The following is an 18,494-nucleotide window of genomic DNA, read 5'->3' as shown; positions in this document are numbered from 1 at the left end:
CCCATGGGTCAATGAGGACTGACCGAGAGTGTGTGCCTCACAGATGCAGTCCAGACCTGGCACCTAGCACATCCATTTCCAGAGAAGGGGAGCTTATATTTCATACGCTGAAGAACTGTGTGATTATTTTACGAAGAGAATGCATTTTGGGAGATGGTTGTTGTTCAGTTGCCAAGTCATGCCTGACTCTTTGCAATCCCATGGACTGCAACACACCAGACTTCCCTGTCCTTCACTGTCTTCTGGAGTTTGCTCAAATTCATGTCCATTGAGTCGATGATGCCATCCCACGATCTCATTCTCTGCCCCTTCTCTCACTTTCAATATCTGTATAATTTTAAAACACTAAAAGTTAATCCTTTAATATTCCAGAGTGAGTCTGTAGCAGACCAACTCCTGGACCCCAGGCCTGGTTCTCTACACTCCCCCAGACCTCCCACCATGAGCTGACCCCTGGGAAAATGCCTCCACTGGTCCCCTACCCTGGACCAGTGCTGTCCCTGGCAAAGGACTGGGGGCCACTTTTCCAGCAATGAGCCCGGCTCCACTGGGTGGGACGCAGTGGCAACAGCTGATAAGCTGGCCTGTTTAGTTCTGTCCACGGCTGGCCTGGGGGAAGGCCCAGGCAGCAGACATTTGGCTGTGCCCTCTTCCCCTTCCAGGGCCGGCTTGGTGCCCCTGGGACTGGGACAGCCCTTGTCAGAGGGTCCTGCAGTCACTGTCTGCAAGCTCCCGGCTGGAATGAGCTGGGCATGGGGGACGGGTGAGCACAGGCATGCGTGGTTGTTGCTTTAGATTATTTTATCTTTTGGTGTAGGTATTACATTCTCACAGTTCAAAATCTCCATAGGATTTCTAACCCTTTTCTCCAGCGCCCCTCCCCCAGTGCTCTCCCTAAAAGACAGCCGTTGTACATAAGCAAATATATGCATGTACATCTCTGCCACACTGCCCCTCACCCTCCCCGAGCACCCGCGTGGGGGCCACATCCCCACATCCTCACTGCCTTCCACTCTGCCCACATGCGCTTGTCTGCTCGGCACACTCCTCCACTCCCCTCTCCCGTACCCCTCCTTCACTCAGCTCATCCTCACTCATCCTCCAGCTCTCAGCTTCAGTGCCCTCCTTCTTCTGGAAGCCCTCCTTGATCCCAAGCTTCACTCATCCCCAACTCAGTGCTTCCTTGACCCCCAAACTTCTCTGCCAGACAACCTGGGATGACCTCTTAATTATTTGCATCCCCACTAGATAGTAGGGTGGCCCACCAGTCCAGCTTACCATGGACTTTCCCTGTTTGGCCACTGATAAGCCCACATCCTAGGAAAGGGCTCCAGCAAAAAGGACAGCTGGTCACCCTAGTAGATGCTGGGTTCCATGAGGGCCTGGAAAAGCTCTGCCTTATTCATCCCCATCCCAGCACCCAGAGGCTCCATAAGTATTTGTGGCATTATAAAAACAATAGCCTACTATGTAGCAACTACTCTGTGCCCGGCACTGTTTTGAGCGCCTTACACAAATAAACTCATTTACTCTCATAACCACCCAAGGAAGCCAACAAAGGTTCTAGGAGGTTAAGACACTTGCCCCAGGTCACAGGGCAAGTGAGGGGCAGAGCCAGGGATTCGAGGGTCTTTACCCAGGCCACTCCGGGTGCACGGTATTCTTGGGTCTCTAAGCCTGACATGTGCAGGCTCCTGCAGAGGGGGAGCTATGCAGGAAGAAACCCCCCAGCTCCCCAGTCCTGTGGTGGGCAGCACTGCCGGGGACACAAGATAGCGGGACCTGAGGAGAGGCCTCACTTTAGGCTTGCACTGCGGGATCAGGGTACTCCTGGGTCCAACACTCCTGGTACCCCAGAGCTTTGCTGCAAAGTTGAGAATTCTCTCTGCTGCAGAAGAGGGGAAGGCTTGGAAAGGAGAAATTAGGGGGGCAATAATCACTGTTCCCATTTTGCAGGGGAGCTTACAGAGGGTTCATAATCTGGCTTCTGAAGGTCTAGGAGCTCTGCACTGCTGCCTCTTCAACAAAAGACCCCCTTTTGCTTAAAAAAAAAAGGAAAAAAACCTTTCCTACACACACAGCTTTTTCTCCAACATGGAGTCCTGGAGCCTCAGCCTGGCTCAGTGCCCTCCTCACTCTAGCTATGTATCTTTAGGCAGGTTCCTATGCCTCTCTGAGTCTCTTTCCTTATCTGTAAAGTGAGACTAATAGTAGTACCTACCTCAGAGAATTGTTTGTGGATTAAATGAATTAATACATACAGAGTACTTAGGATAGTCATATGAAGTGAAAGCCGCTCAGTTGAGTCCAACTCTTTGTGACCCCATGGACTCTACAGTCCATGGAATTCTCCAGGCCAGAATACTGGAGTAGGTAGCCTTTCCCTTCTCCAGGGGATCTTCCCAACCTAGGGATCGAACTCAGGTCCCCCATATTGCAGGCGGATTCTTTACTAATTGAGCCATAAGGGAAGCCCAAGAATAATAATAGGGACAGAGTATATACGGGCTTCCCAGGTGGCACTAGTGGTAAAGAACTAGCCTGCAACTGCAAGAGACATAATAGACATGGGTTCAATCCCTGGGCCAGGAAGATCCCCTGGAGGAGGAAATGGCAACCCACTCCAGTAAGTGGGAGAATCCCATGCCTGGAGAATCCCATGGACAGAGTAACCTGGTGGGCTACAGTCCAGAGGGTCGCAAAGAGTCAGACACACCTGAAGCAACTTAGCATGCATGCACAGAGTATATACAGAGTAAATGCTGGGTAGATGTTGATTGACAGTATTATTTCAAGCTTATGGTGTCCTATCTTCCTTGAATGCCCTTCCCCACAACTTGGTGAAACACTCTTCAAGGCTTTCCTGCACCTGTGGCTTCACACCTGCCCCTATGTGTCTGAGATCATGGGGCACTCTGCACCTTAGAAGCTGTAGCCTCATCTATAAAGGACAAAGAGAACACAATCGACCCTTAACCTAATCAATTACAATAAAATGGGCATTGGGAACACAATGACAATGATTGTGGAGATCTGGCTAAGTGACTTCTGTCAGGAGGTTGGGGTGGGGGGCACCTGAGCAGAGTTCAGAACAGTGTGTGGTGATGAGAAGCATGGGATCAAGGGTTTGACTCAATTTGGATCCCAGCTCCTGTGTAAACTTCCTGGGTGACTCTGGGCTCAAAGTCACCTGTTCCTTATCTGGAAAATGGTGGAACAAGCACCATTCTCAGAATGCTGTTAGGAAGACACATTTCATGATTCAAACAAAGGCCCATGAAACAACAGCTGTGAAACCTCATGCAGGGTACCAGCCAGCTAAGCATCATTGTCCTCATCTACAGATCTGCAGATAAGGAAATGGACTTAATAAACCTAGCTCACATCATGCTTTAGAGCAAAGTACCTCGCCTGAAGCCTGGACAAGGATAGTGGTTACAGACATGGTACTTCCCTCTTCCCTGAGGAGAGCAACAAAAGTCAGTAGATCTGGGCCTTGTGTCACTCCTTAGTTGCTTTAGGCAAGTCATTCAATTTAACTGGGCTAGAAAAAGGAAGGAAGGAGAAGGAAAGAAATAAGTGAGGGATAGGAAAGAAGGGAGGGAGGGAAGGGAGACAGAAAGAAAAGAAGAAATGAAAGATGAAAAGGAAAGCGACATTACTGCCCCTAGCCAACCAGTGTGGGCTAGTGCAGGCTGAGCAGACCAAGAGAGATAGTGGCAGATGGCTGGGTGGGCAAACAGTTAGTGGTCATCCACTCTGTCTATGCTTACCAGAGCTTTCCCAGGTGAGAATCCAATTACATGTCCTCCCCTGGATCTTCCCAGCCTGCAAACCAGGGATAACAGTTCAAAATTTACTTGATGGAAATCTGCCACATTAAAATACAGGGGGAAAGAAAAACAAAGTCGGAGGCCTCATACATCTTGCTTTCAAAACATATTACAAAGTTACAGCAACCAAAACAATGTGGTAATGGCATACAGACAGATGTTTACACCAATAGAACAGAATAGAGAGCCCAGAAATAAACCCTTTTGTATGGTCAAATGATCTTCAACAAAGATGCCAAGATTACACAATGGGGAAAGGATAGTCTTTCCAACAGTTGGTGTTGGGGAAACTGGGTATCTACATGCAAAAGAAGGAATTTAGATTCTTGTCTTACACTATATACAAAAATCAACTCAAGATGGGTCAAACACCTAAATGTAAGACCTGAAACTATAAAACTACTCAGAAAACAGTGAAGGAACTTTAAAACATTGGAGATGGCAATAATTTCTCAGATATGACACCAAAAGCACAGGCAACCTAAGCAAAAAATAGACACATGGGAAGACCCCAAACCTTAAAATTTCCACACAGCAAAGAAAACGGAGTGAAAAGAATCAACAGAGTGAAAAGGCAGCATACAGAATGGCAGGAAGTATTTGCAAATTATATATCTAATAAGGGATTAATATCCATTACAAATCAATAGCAAACAAATACATAAATAACCCAATTAAAAAATGGACAAAGGACTTGAATAGACTTTTCTTCAAAGAAGATATATAGATAGTCAACCAACATATGAAAAGATGCTCAATATCACTAACCATCAGAGAAATGTCAATCAAAACACAACGAAATATCATCTCAGATCCATTAGGATGGTCACTATCAAAAAACAAACAGAAAATAACAAGTGCTGACAAAGATGTGGAGAAATTGGAACTGTTGGTGGAATGTAAAATGATATGGCTGCTGTGAAAAATAGTATGATATTTCCTCAAAAATATTAAAAATAGAATTAGCATGTATATGCGTCTGTACTCAGTCAATTCAGTCATATCCAACTCTTTGCGTCCCTATGGACTGTAGCCTGCCAGGCTCCTCTGTCCATGGGATTCTTCAGGCGAGAATACTGGAGTGGATTATCCAGCAATTCTACTTCTTGGTATATGCCTTAGTCTTCTTGGGCTGCTATAACAAAATATCATAGATTGGGTGGCTCATAAACCACAGAAAATTGTTCCTCATAGTGCTGGAGGCTGGGGATCAAAGATCAAGCTATCAGCACGGTCAGGTTCTGGTAAGAGCCCTCTTCTGGGTTGCAGAGTGCTGATTTCTCACTGTGTCCTCACACAGCAGTGAGCTAGGAAGCTCTCTGGCCTCTTCTTATAAGGATAAGGGCACGAATCCTATTCATGAGGGCTCCACTCTCATGGCCTACTTACCATCCAAAGGCTCCATCTCCAAACACCATCACATTAGGATTAGAATTTCACCATAGGAATTTGGAAGTATAGGAACATTCAGCCCATAGCAGTATTTATCAAAAGAATTGAAAACAGGATCTTGAAGAGATATTTGCCCATCTGTGTTGATTGCAGCATTATTCACAAAACTGAAGAGGTGAAAGCAGCTTAAATTTCCTTTGAAGAACTAAACAAAATGTAACATATATACACAAAGGAATGTTATTTAGCCTTTAAAAAAAGAAAGAAATCTTGTCATAAGTTACAACATGGATGAACCCTAAGGATATTATGCTAAGTAAAGTAAGTCAGCCACGAAAAGACAAATATTACATGATTCCATTTATATGAGGTTTCTAAAGTAGTCAAATTCATAGAGAAAGAAAGTATTGATAGAATGTGGTTTCCACGGGCTGAGGGGAGGGGGAGATGGGAATATGTTCAGTTGGTATAGAGCCTCTGTTATGCAAGATGAAAAAGTTCTGGAGATCTGTTATGTGATAGTTAACACTATTGCACTATACACTTAAAAATGGTTAAGATGGTAATTTTATGTTATGTGTTACTTACCACAATAAAAAAAAATAAAAGGCACAAATCTTAAAAAAAAAAAAAAAGTAGTGGGGTTGGGTCCCATCATCCAAACCCAAATTCTGGTGTTTGTCCACATTTTCTCCTTGCAATTGCAGTACAAAGATACAACAGTATACTTCAGGAGAAAAGATACTCCATTGTTTTATCCTTGCAAAAGCAATAACGCACAGTGTAGAAAAATGCAAACAAGAGATGTGCAAAAATAAAACCCCCTTTGGCACACCCCACTTCAACAGTCAGCCGGGTCCTCCCAGCCCTTCTTATACACACTCACAGACACAAGCTGTTCCTTCTCACAAAAACTCAACCAGGGATCATATTGCCTTGCAAACTCTCTTGTTTTGTTGTGCGTGATCAAATCTGTTTGTCATTTTCCCAAACTCCAACAACACATGCAGTTGCAGCGGTTCAGAGGTCAGAGAGAGATGGGGACCTGACAACACCCGCTATCTCCTCCCACCACCAAGAAACCCAGAACAGGCTGGCAGGAGCCTCTCCACAGGCTCAGAATTTCTACAAATGAAATAGAAAATGTCAAACTACACAAATGGGCAAACAGGTTGGTGGTTCCCAGAGGCAGAGGGTGGGAGAAATGGGTGAAGGTGATCAAATGTATAAACTTCTAGTTATGCTCTGGGAATATATAGCATGGTGACTATAGTTAACAAAGCTGTTTGAAAATATTCAAGGAGTAGGTCTTGAAAGTTCTCATCATGAGAAAAAAATATGTTAAGTGATGGATGTTAACTAAACGTATTGTGGTGATCATATATATATGTATATGTTTGTGTATGTACAAATACATATAAAGTATTATTGCTGTTGTTTTGCTAAGTTGTGTCCAACTCTTTGCAATCCCATGGACCGTGGCTCACCAGGCTCCTCTGTCTATGGGGTTTCCCAGGCAAAAATACTGCAGTGAGTGGCCATTTCCTATTCTAGGAGATCTTTCCGACCCAGGGATTAAAACTGTATCTCTTGCATCTCCTGCATTGGCAGGCAGATTCTTTACCATTAGTGCCCCCTGGTAGCTCAGCTGGTAAAGAATCTGCCTGCCAATGCAGAAGACCCCGCTTGAATCCCTGGGTTGGGAAGATCCTCTGGAGAAGGGGTAAGCTCCCCACTCCAGTATTCTTGGGCTTCCCTGGTGATTCAGCTGGTAAAGAATCCACCTGCAATGCGGGAGATCTGGGTTCAATCCCTGGGTTGGGAAGATCCCCTGGAGAAGGGAAAGGCTACCCACTCCAGTATTCTGGCCTGGAGAATTCCATGGACTGCATAGTCCATGGGGTCACAAAGAGTCGGACACAACTGACCAACTTTCACTTTCATTCATTACATTGTACCCCTTAAATGTGTATAATATTATATCTCAATAAAACTGGAAAAAAGAAAAGTGGACAAAACCTCTTGCCCCTTTCAGTATATACACCCACTTTTCTTTAGGTTCAAGCAAACATAACCAGCATTTATCCTAGTGAAGTCTTGGAGCCTTTCTCTCTCTCTCATACATACCACACACACACTTTCTTTAAACACAAAATGGGATCATACTTTACACACCACTACACAATTGCCTTTTTATACCTAATAGAACAGACAACCCTGCAAATCACTGCACACAGATTCAATAAGCTCCTTCTTAGAAGTCTGCAGTATCCATTGGCATGGATGTAACCAAATTCATCCATCCATGCCCTAAGAGGTAGACACTGGGACTGTCACTATGAAGAACACTAGAGTAAAAAAAAGAAATATATATATATTATTTTTTATGGATAGTTCTGAAAGTGGGATTGGTGTGGCAAAGGGCATGCCCATTTCTCTTTTAATAGTTAGTGCTAGTGAAAAATGGTGTTGTTTATGGTTTTATTTGCATCTCCCCAACAAATGGGGAGGAGGTCTGCCTTTCTCATGATTGCATTTCCTCTTCTGTGAAGTAATTTCATCCATTTTTCTATTGTTTGACTTTTCCCAATTAGTTTGTAGGAATTCTGCGTGAGGGGTCTTGAGGGGAATGAGGAAAATGAAGCTTTTATCTATCCGTATGTAACAAACACCCTCATCTATGATTGTCTCTAGACTTGTTTGCAGAGCCTCTGACCATGGAGACATTCAAATACCTGATATGTTCTAATCTGTCTTTTCCTTCAGGGTCCTGGTTTCCTGGTTTTCTTGAGAAGATCCTCCTTACTCTCAATGTTGTATAAGACTTTCCCTAAACTTACACTTTTACTTGTAATTTTTCCTATTTCGGTCACTTATCCAGACAGAGGCAAGTCTTTTTTTCACTTCTCATGTGCATCACTAGTTTATGTCGATTATCACACTCTTTCTAAATGCTGCACTGCGTTCCACAAAAGATATAACGACATTTAACTTGGAGTATTTTGGGGTATTGAATTTAGTTCTAAATACTATTTAATACTAATAATATCCACCAGTTACTGAGGGCTTATTATATGCCAGGCACAGACCTAAGCACATTTCACAAACTACTTCATTTAACCCTCACAAAAGTTACAGGGTAAATTCTATCATCATTTTTTAATAAATGAGGAAATATATCTTGTCAAGATTACATAGCTAGGAAGTAAGTGGTGCTAGGATTCTAGCCCAATCCAAGTTTGAAGAACTTAAAAATCCCAAGCTGTTAACGCACCCCATGCATTTTCTCTAGTATTTACAAATGTGACTTGAAATACTCCATATTTTCATTTCTGTAAGGATGAAGCAAGGAAGGAAATAAGCACTTCTTACGTTCTTCCTCTGCCCTCAAACCCTGTACTAGATGCTTTCACAGGCTGTCTCCTGGAATTCCTACGAAAGTCCTTTGAGTGGTGAGGTTATCCACTTCCCAGAAACAAAAAGGGAACTTCAGTGAGGTTAAGACACTTATTTGAGGTTTGTTGATGGGTTCACGGTGGGACCATGGTGAGTACGAACCCAGTTCCATGCAATCTGTGTATTCCAAGTTTTCACTCAGAAAGATATGTTCACTAGCTTTACAAATAACAAATGGATGGACCCACAGTTTTCGGCTTTTGTCTTTCTTTCACTGCTGTTGAACTATTTCCTTGGGATACATTCCCAGAGTGAGATTACTGAGTCAAAGTGTATGAGTGCTTTTATGGCTTTCTGTCTATACTGCCAAATTGCTATTACAAAGGGCTGCACCCATGTTTTCTGCCACCAGCTCTATGGGAAGCTTTATGGCCTACAGATTCCAGTACTTAGGTGGGGAAACTTCTCTTCCAAGGGGTGTCACACTTAACACAGTAAGCCCTGAGCAGAAGCAGTTTAGAGCCATCTGATGAATAAGCACTCTATCCCACCCCGCCCCTGCCCAGCCCTGATGTATAGTGGGTTTAGGGATTGACTGCTTTTGTTTTGTTTTGCATAACTTTGCCTCTCTTATGAAATCCTGTAAAACGTGACTAAAATGGGATTAACCGTAGTTAGGCTTGCCTTTTAAGAAAAGGACAAATCTGACAAACACCCTTTTCTGATGCAGTGCCCCTTGGGGAATGCGCTCCCGCAGCTTGGCCCCGGAAGGGGCAGCTCTGAGAGGGACATCGGGGCGGGGGCCACCCTGGGAGGGGGCATCTGGCGGGCTGGGCGGCTGTCCGGGAGGGGAGGGGCCGCCCGGGGCGCGGCAGGGGCGGGGGGCAGACTCCGGCCCCAGCTCGCTGGCGGGGGCAGCCGATGATAAGGCGGGAGCAGCCCGTCGCCACGGCCGCCCCGGCCTGGCGGGAAGGCGGGAAGGGGCCCGGCCGGGCCAGAGCAGATAACGCCCGGCGCTCGGGCCGCCGAGACTCGGAGACGCCGTGGCCGCGGGAGATAGAGGCGCCCGAGTTCGGGCGCGGCTCCCGGCTCCCAGTTCCCAGCTCCCGGCCGCCCGACACCGCTCCCCCCGACCCCACGACACGCACAGCAGCCGGGGCAGGTCCGGGGGCGGTGGGCGCGCCCACGGCCCTGAGGGGCTCGGGACGTGCGAGGCACGGGGCCGCCCCGCGACCTCAGCGCACTCACTGCACCAGGCCGCCACCCGGTCCCCATCGGCGCTGGGGCCCTGGCCCCCGTCCAGGTCGGCCCCGGTGACCCCCAGACTAAAAGTCTCCCCATTCCCTCCTCTGTCAAAGGAGGGCACTGAGGAATCGTCGTTAATGTCTCAGCACAGGGCGTGTGGCAGGCTCTTTACAGCGTCCAAGGACTTCTCTCTGTTACCCAGCTTGGCTCTCCCAGAGCTCCACAGGACAGTGCTTGTTTATGGTGACACTGCCTGCTTGTCACAGATGGGGGTCAAGGAACTGGCCCTGAGCATCCCCACAGGTCTGGGGACCCAGAGAGCCACTCTTCCTTAACCCACAAAGAGGGGCCTTTCTCCTCCGGAGGCTGACAAGGAAATCTCCAACAGTGGCATTTGCATTCTGCCTTTTCAAATTCCTCAGATTCCCCACATAAAACTCAGTTGGCTGCCAGACAGCCAGGGAGGAGGACTGGGAGAGGCTGCATAGGGGCAGCCAGGAGCCATAAATTGGCCCCGGCTCTCCAGCAGAGAAACAACCCTGGGGGTGGGTGGAAATTCACACACACAGGGAACCTCCCTTTAATCACCCCACTGCCAAAATTAAACATCTCCTGACAGCAGCAAGCCGGTCTGGACTTCTCCGCCTGGCATTCAAGGCCCTGCCCATTCTGGCACTGACCCTCCTGTACCTGCTAGGCCTGCGTAGCACCCCTTCCACTGTATACAGTTTGCCTGTCACAACGTCTCACCCTTTGGCTCCTTGGCAATCCTAAAGCCTTCCATTTTCTTCCCCACTCACCCCGAATAAGTATTAACCTCTTCTCGGTGACTTCCTAAAGGATTTTCAAAGGTTTGCTCTTTTTTTGTTTCATTCTTTGCATTGTTGTTGTTGTTCAGTGTCTGACTCTTGGCAAACCCCTGGACAGCAGCATGCCAGGCCTTCCAGTGTTTACATTAAATGACCTTAAGAACCATGCCCTGAAGTTAAGATTGGACTCCTCTGTATTACAGCCACCATTGATTGCATGCCGACTATATGCCAGGCCATTTCGTATAGTACCAAATCCTGTCAACAACCCTAGTGGATAAGAGATATTCTCCCATTTTACAGATGAGGAAAACTGAGCTTGGCAAGGTCCAGGATCACAGAGCCAGGAATATTGGTTCGGCCTAACCAGATTCAGGCAGAACGTGAGTAAAAGGCAACTGACCAGGAGACCTTGGTTCTTCTAGGCATTTTGTTACTAACTCAGCTCTTCTCTTTCTCTGGGCCTCAGTCTACTGGATTGCAATGGAGATGACAGCTCCTGCTTCCCCCAGGGCAGTTAAGGGGCTCTGCAGAGAGCCAGGAGTGAGGCTGGGCCTGCAGGAAACTTTCCTGTGGGGGAAACTGCAGGTTATGGAAACCTGCTTTTCTCCCCTAGGAGAAAACACTGACTCATGGAAATTGAGTATCTCTCCCCGCCCCCCAACTCGGGTGGGCCTCTCCTGAAAGTCAGTGGTCCATCTCCTTCTGGCGCATGGGCAGTACCGTCAGTCCCTGGAGCCCTCAGCTTCCATTCTTTGTTGCCTGCTCCCAGCTTCTGCCCAGTTCCTCCTCACCTCACTCCCAGGCTCTCAGGACCCCTCTCCCCTCCCCCATCCAAACCTGCTGAAGAAAAAGCCACTCCATCAGCCTGTTACAGCTGTGTATGAATGAGGTCAAGTTAGTAGCATGTTCTTCCCAAAATATGCCTGTTATCAGCCTGGGATTCTGGCAGTTACTAATTTGGGGGTAATACGTCCCTCCCTCTCTCCAGGCAGGAAGGCTGGTCCTGTCCAGTGCATCTGGAGTTCCATATTTTTATATTTTTATTGGTTTTTCCCCCTGCCCTCCACATCCTGAGCTGGGGGAGAGGGTTTATAGGAGCCCACTAATTAACCGAGAACAGAAGCTTTGTTTCATAAATAAAAGCGTAGATACACTGTAGGAATAGAAATCCAGTAAGTTCCCTGTAGAGTGTTCAAACCTCAAAAAAAAAAAAAAAAAAATCCATCCCGCCCAGGGTCTGGGCAGGTGAGCCCCCAGGGGCTTTTCCATGGAAGACCTTGGTGGGGGCGGGGGCGTCCGTTGTCCCTCAGGAGAGGGGAGGCTCCTTGGCTCTAAACTGAGCTCTTTTGCAGCCCAGCCTTCAGCTCATGGTGGCCCACGCTGTGCCCACTCCTGCCCCAGTTGTCCCAGCCCTTTCCAACCCTGGGTCTCTCTGCTGGGTCTCTGGGCAGAGGGGAGAGAAGAGTTAATGCAAGCTGTCCCCTGACCCAGGGTTAGTGGATGTGCTTTCAGTGTGGTCAGATGGGGTGGTAAGACCTTGAGCAGGTCCACTGTTGCTCTCTGGACTTTCCTCTGTCCGAGGAATGGAAGGTACAGGTGAAATGAGCCCTGGGCCTCCCACTCTGACGTCCTGCACTACAGTTTATAAAGGAAGCTGCTCTAGAAGCTGAAGGAAGATCCCAGAGCTCACTTGTAGGTGGCTGCAGGCTTAATCCTCAGATCTCTTCATATGTGGGCAGCTCTTCATCCTCATGATGACACGCAACAACCTCTACTATATACCAGTATCAGATGCGGGAATGGAGGCTTGGTGTTTGACCTGCCATCCAGACTCCATGAAGAAAGCCAGGCAGAAGGGATTTGCCCCTTTCTGCAAATGTGGAAACTGAGGTCTAGAGAAATCCAGCAGCTATTACAGTCCTGGGCCTTGCTCAACCAGGTGACAACCCCTGTCAAGCAGAGAGTGCGTGCCAAGTGACCGTGGAGACTTGCTTACCTCCTGTTTCTCTGCAACCCGAAGCCAAAGGAAAGGCAGTATGGTTGCTCTCACTCCCAAAGGGAGTAGTCACATTAAAACCACCCCAGGATGAACACCTACCTCCTCTTCCCTGAGAGCACAGTGGCCTCTGTGGAGCCATCTGGTGGCCAGGCCTCATCACTGCAGAAGCTACAGAGCCTGGGAAGCTAAGGGCCTTCTGGTCAGATTTCCTAGTTTCCAGAGACAATCTGCAAGAGAGGTTTAAGCCTGGATCATAAGGCGGCCTGAAGAATTCAGAGAAGCTGGTTTGACTGCTGGAGCAGCTTCCACTCCACAGGAAGAGTTTCTTCCAAGAAACTGGAGAGCTGGGCTGAGTGCAGAAGCATCTTGCATTCCCTCCCTACCCAGCACCCCGGAGATACCAGTGCCCATATCACAAGGGGAAACAGAGGCCTAGGAACTCAACCCTTGATCACAATCATGCAGCAAATAAGCATGAGGACAGGCCCCAGGATTAGTTCAGTGCTTACTGTGTACATCAAAGCCTAGCCTGCTGTGTGACCTTGGACAAATTATATACCGTCTCTGAGCCTGTTCAGTCTGTGCAGGTCAAATGACATAACATACGCAAGTTGCTTTGCACAAAATAATGAGCTGTGCCTATCTTTCATGTTCTGATAGATATTTCCACTGTTACTTCTCCTCACCCTCTCCTTGGTAAGGGGTCCTTGTATCCCTACTTCACAGAGGACACAAGACCTGAACATCTTGCCCTGGAATACATTAGTAAGTGGTTAAAGAGAACTCCAAACAATGGCTGTTACAGGAAATGCACAGTGAAGGCATATGGGGCACAGAGTTGTGATGCTAGAAACCTATTTCTACTGTCTTTATATAATGTTTAAAGGTTAGGGTCCATTTACAAAATGCTGGCTATATTTGCATGTTGTACAATATACCTTGAGCCTACCTTACACACAATATATTTTGTATCTCCTATTCCCCCACCCCTATATTGTGCCCCCAACCACTGATAACCATTGGTTTGTTCTCCATATCTGTGAGTCTGCTTTTTTGTTATATTCATTCATTGTATTTCTTAGATTTCACATATCATATCATACAGTATTTGTCTTTCTCTGTCTGACTTATTTCACTTAGCATATTACCTTCTAGGTCCAACCATGTTGCTGCAAATATAAAACTTTCATTCTTTTATGGCTGAGTAGTATTTCATTGTATATACGCACCACATCGTTTTTATTTTCACATCTTTTTTATCTTACTCTGTTGATGGACACTTAGGTTGCTTCCATACCTTGGCTGTTATAAATAATGCTGCTATGAACATTGGCCCTGTGGATATGGGCATGGCAACCCACTCCAGTATTCTTGTCTAGAGAATCCTATGGACTAAGGAGCCTATCAGGATACTGGGCTACGGTCCGTAGGGGTGCAAAGAGTTGGACACGACTGCAGAGACTTAGAATGAACAAAAAAATGAATACTGGAGTTCATGTATCTTTTCAAATGAGTGCTTTTGTTTTCATCAGATATATATCCAAGAGTGAAATTGCTGGGTCATATATTAGTTCTATTCTTAGTTTCTTTGAGAAACCTTATACTGTTTTCCATAATTGGAAGCCTATTTTTAGATGGTTCCAAAAAGAAAATATAGGAGAAAAAGAATGATGAAGCAAAATGGCACAGAATATAAACAACTGATGAATCTGGCTACAAGTTATGCAGGAGTTCTCTGTTCTGTTTTTTTGCAACTTTTTCATGAATTTGAAATTATATCCCCCAAAAGGTTTTAAAGGCCAGTTATTTCAAAATTTCACCTAGTCTCATCTACCACCCTCCTGGGAAGCAGACGAAAGTTCCAGCCTCTCAGCGTCCCTTGCTTCTGACTGGTGGCCCCATCCCCAAGGCCTCAGAGGGGATATGACTGCTGGTAACACCCCTGCAATCCTTCCATAGGGAGTCAGAGGTGCCCATGCCCAGTGGCCAGCATCACCCCAGTCCCCCAAGCCTTCTCAGGGCCTCTCCTTGGCCTCCCTGTTTCCCAGCCCCCCAACCTAGCTCCCGCCCAGGTCCCAGCCAGGCTGTGGTGCGAGGTCGAGGTGGGGTTTATTTATAAGTTCCCGCTGATTATGAATCACTGGAGGAACTGCCTGCAGACTGGAGACAAAAGTCTGGGGCCGCCTAGCCAGGAGGAAACACTCTTTACATTTGACTTTCCCCTTGGCACAGGCCACTCCGCGCCTGGCCTGGTCAGGATCTGCCAGCCCCTTCTGTTCTCAGAGGCAGAAGCGCATTTGCCGCCAAGTCTTGTCGGCCCGTCCGCCTTGCTGTGTAAACAGGACCTGGGGCTGGCGGCGCGGCCCCACACTGGAAATGAGCCTGCCTTCCGCAGCCTGGCCACTTCCTCCTCACATCCGGAGACTCCTCAGAGTTCAGATGAGGGCTGGTGGGCAGGAGTGAGGAGAAGTTAGGGCTTTGCTCTGCTGGGGTCTTCATCAGCCTTGATGGAAGATCAGTGGACAAACGGGGGTGCAGAGGACTCTTAGGCTGCCGTCAAAGCCCAATATAAATGACCCCTCCTCTGGGAAATCACCTCACTCAGGGTCTGCCCCCCCATTATAGTTTGTAGTTTTGTTACTTTCAATGAACACATATTCAGAACCTACTATGGGACTTCCCAAATGGCTCAGTGGGTTAAGAATCCACTAGCAATGCAGGAGATGCAAGAGATACAGGTTCTATCCCTGGGTTGGGAAAGCATGGCAACTTATTCCAATGCTCTTGCCTGAAGAATCCCATGGACAGAGGAGCCTGGTGGACTACAGTCCATAGGATTGCAAAGAGTCAGACATAGCTGAAGTGACTGAGCATGCACGTACATGTACCAGGTTCTGTGCAAGGTGCCTTTTAGGGTTACATGGAGATATTCTATTCATATCATCATTACTTCTTTTGATTCTTAAGGGCAGACAGAGTTAATGTCTGATTCATGATCCCTCTCATCCTACAAAGTGCCTTGCATGGTTCCTGAACAAAGTAGAAGCTCAAAATTTTTCATTGCATTGACCTAGATTAAACTGGGGCAGGCAAACTAGAAGGAGCCCAAGTTCCAACCCACTCCCCTTTTGGGTCCTCTGTCCCCATTCTGCCTTAGCATTCTTGCCCTGGGAGCCATACTTCTTGGAGAAACTGGTTTCTCTTTATGAATATCTGAACCAGGTTTTATATCTGAGTAACTTATAATGTAAGGGATTTGATTTCAGAAAGCGCTAGAAACCCTCCTCCAAACCTCACTCAGAAACATCTTCCCCACTCCTCTGAGATGTCACCAGCTTTGAGGCATTCTTCTCAGTTAAGCATACCTTCTCCACCTCCAGATGAAAGAAGGGAGTTCCCTCTGGATGGTTGACCTTAACTTATATCCCCATTTTACAGATGAGCAAACTGCAGCTCAGAGAAGCAATGTACTTGATCAGGGCTGGTACAAAGGAGAGACAGGTTTTGATTGTTTGTTTTGTTTGGACAGGTGGCCTGTGGGATCTTAGTTCCCCAACCAGAGATCAAACTCGTGTCCCCTCCACAGGAATCATGGAGTCTTAACCACTGGACTACCAGGGAATTCCCTAGAGATGGATTTTAAGCTCAGCTATCTACAGCTAATGCCTAGGATTCTTCACAAGGAATCACACTGCCTCCCTTTTATCTGATGCCATCTTTCAGCAGAAGAAAAAGGGAAGGGAGAAGTCCCCAGAGAGAGGGAAGAATGGCAGTCAACTTTAGAAGCTTGCTGTGCCAGCCATTCCAGGTTATGCCCACTGCAATCTTCCAGTTACAACATTCATTAATAAACCTGTTCAACAGATGGCAAAACTGAGGCTTGGAGAGGTGTGATGGGCTCAAGGTCATCAAGCTAGTGGTGGCAACCAAGACCCTCGTCAGGCCCCCAACACCTGTAGACAGCCCCAGGTTGGTGAGTTCCACAGAAAAGCCAGGTTATCAGCCCAAGTGAGGCTGTGAGAACTGCAGGCAGAAGTTTTTAGGGTTTTAGGGTAGATGGGATGAAGGCCTTTCTGGAGGGTGCAGGAGAGGGAAAAACATATGCAGGGTTTTTTTATACTGGTGGCTTCTATTTCACCTGCCTCAAGGCTTTTGCAAGAGTTCTGCACAGCTGTAAAAAGCAAGACTTTCTCCTTTTCTCTGTTGAGGACCTTCCCCCTCCCTTGCCTGGCTCTGGAAGTCTCCACAGAGGAGTCAGGGTTACTAGCAGAGACTAAAATCCCACTTGCCTGCTAACTCAGGGGCCTCAAGTAAACCCGCCCAAGTGTCAGTTTCCTCATTTGCTCATCCGCAAAATGGGGATAATATTAGCAATTCAGAGCCTCTGTGAAATGACTGAAGACATGAGATGTCTTCATGAAGTGAAACGGGAGCAGAAGAGGTCATTATGGTGGCTTGTACTGGTCTCATTATTTCATACAGAACGGTCCTTCCTCGACCCTCAAATTCCTGAGCGGGGAGAGGGTGGGGACAGAGCCACAGTGTCCCGTTCGTCATCTGTGCCTTCTCCTCTCATTCCTCCCCATCTGTCCCTGCCCATACATCGAGCAAACTGGGACGTACTCCGTCAATTCTGGCTGATGACTCAGAACGAGTAGACCTGGAGGCAGAGGAAGGAGTTGGGAGTTTTCCAAGTCCTCTGTGGCCAGAGAATTCTGGGAGGTGAAACCCCTGAATGATGACGTCTCCTAAAGCCACTTGCCTCCGCCAGTGGACTAGTTTTTTTTTTTTTCACACCCACTGTCCCAATTAAACTTCACAGCCATCCTACAAATTAATCCCCCTCAGCCCCACTTGACAAATAAGAAAACCGAGGCTCAGAGAGCCCAAGCAGCTTGCCCAAAGCCACTAGGCTAATGGGTGGTTTCCAACTGAGGGTCCAAACTGATATCAGGGGTTCAGGGGTACTAGTTTCAGAATCTGAGGGGTTGGCACCCAGAAAAGAACCAGATCTGATCCTGGCTGAAACCATTATGAACTGTGTGACCTGAAGCAAAGTCACTCACCTGAGGCTATATCTCTGTAAATGAGGTTGATGGCCTACTCAGCGTTGGGCAAGTAAATGAGATAACAGATGCAGACCCTGCCTCCAGGCTGTGCTCGGCTACCACTGGGGCCAAATCAATGTTCACGGGTCATCTTCCTGCTGCCCCCAAGGTTGACACACTCTCCAGGATCTTGCTCATCAATGATGACCTCAGAGTCCCCATCCAAAGTACACGCAAGGGGATTGGCGCCTGTTCCAGGTACAGGGGGCCCAGCTAGAAACTGTGAGCCCACGGCTCTGGCTCCCAAGTCTCTGTGTACCAGTGTCTGGCATGGTGCCTGCCCAGAGTGGGTGCTTGGTAAACACTGATGAATGAATGGACGTTGTTTGGATGCCGAGAGGTCGGCGCTGCCGCCCGTTTGCTGTTCCAGGGGACAATGGGACAGCCTCTTTGGACTGGGGGTGCTGTCCTGGAATGTCTGAGGGGTGAGGTCACTAGGCTCGTGTGCACTGCTTACAGGAAGCATGCTAGCTCAAGCACGCCTGATGCCAGCCAGCAGACATTTCCTGGCTGGCAACAGTCCCCTCCCTCCTCCTCTTCCTCCTCCTGCCCACCTCGGTCCTGCGTGCCTGCAACCTGGACTTCTCTCCTTGCCTTGGTCCCACCCTGGGATGGTCCGCCAGGGTTCCTCACCTCCTGAGGACCTGGGACCACCTTGTCCAGAGCAGTCAGAGAAGCCAGATGATGCACAAATGCTGTAGAAGAAAAA

The 18,494-nt window shown here is 47.5% G+C and overlaps 1 long non-coding RNA gene across 1 annotated transcript in view; it reads right to left on the bottom strand.

Annotated features, from left to right (window-relative positions):
• Positions 1 to 12,791: 12,791 nt before the first annotated feature.
• LOC148776609 (uncharacterized) overlaps positions 12,792 to 18,494 on the bottom strand; it is a 46,860-nt gene continuing 41,157 nt past the window's right edge. Inside the window, exon 6 of the long non-coding RNA XR_016038367.1 lies at positions 12,792 to 12,904. This is a non-coding gene — a long non-coding RNA (uncharacterized LOC148776609). The remainder of the gene's footprint in view (positions 12,905 to 18,494) is intronic.

Source organism: Moschus berezovskii, chromosome 9, assembly GCF_049115385.1.
Source record: "Moschus berezovskii isolate FMDL1 chromosome 9, NW_MosBer_1.0, whole genome shotgun sequence".
In the NCBI taxonomy this organism is placed as follows: Eukaryota; Metazoa; Chordata; class Mammalia; order Artiodactyla; family Moschidae; genus Moschus; species Moschus berezovskii.
The sequence above is the reverse complement of the archived record's forward strand: the minus strand, read 5'-3'. Positions and strand labels throughout refer to the sequence as shown.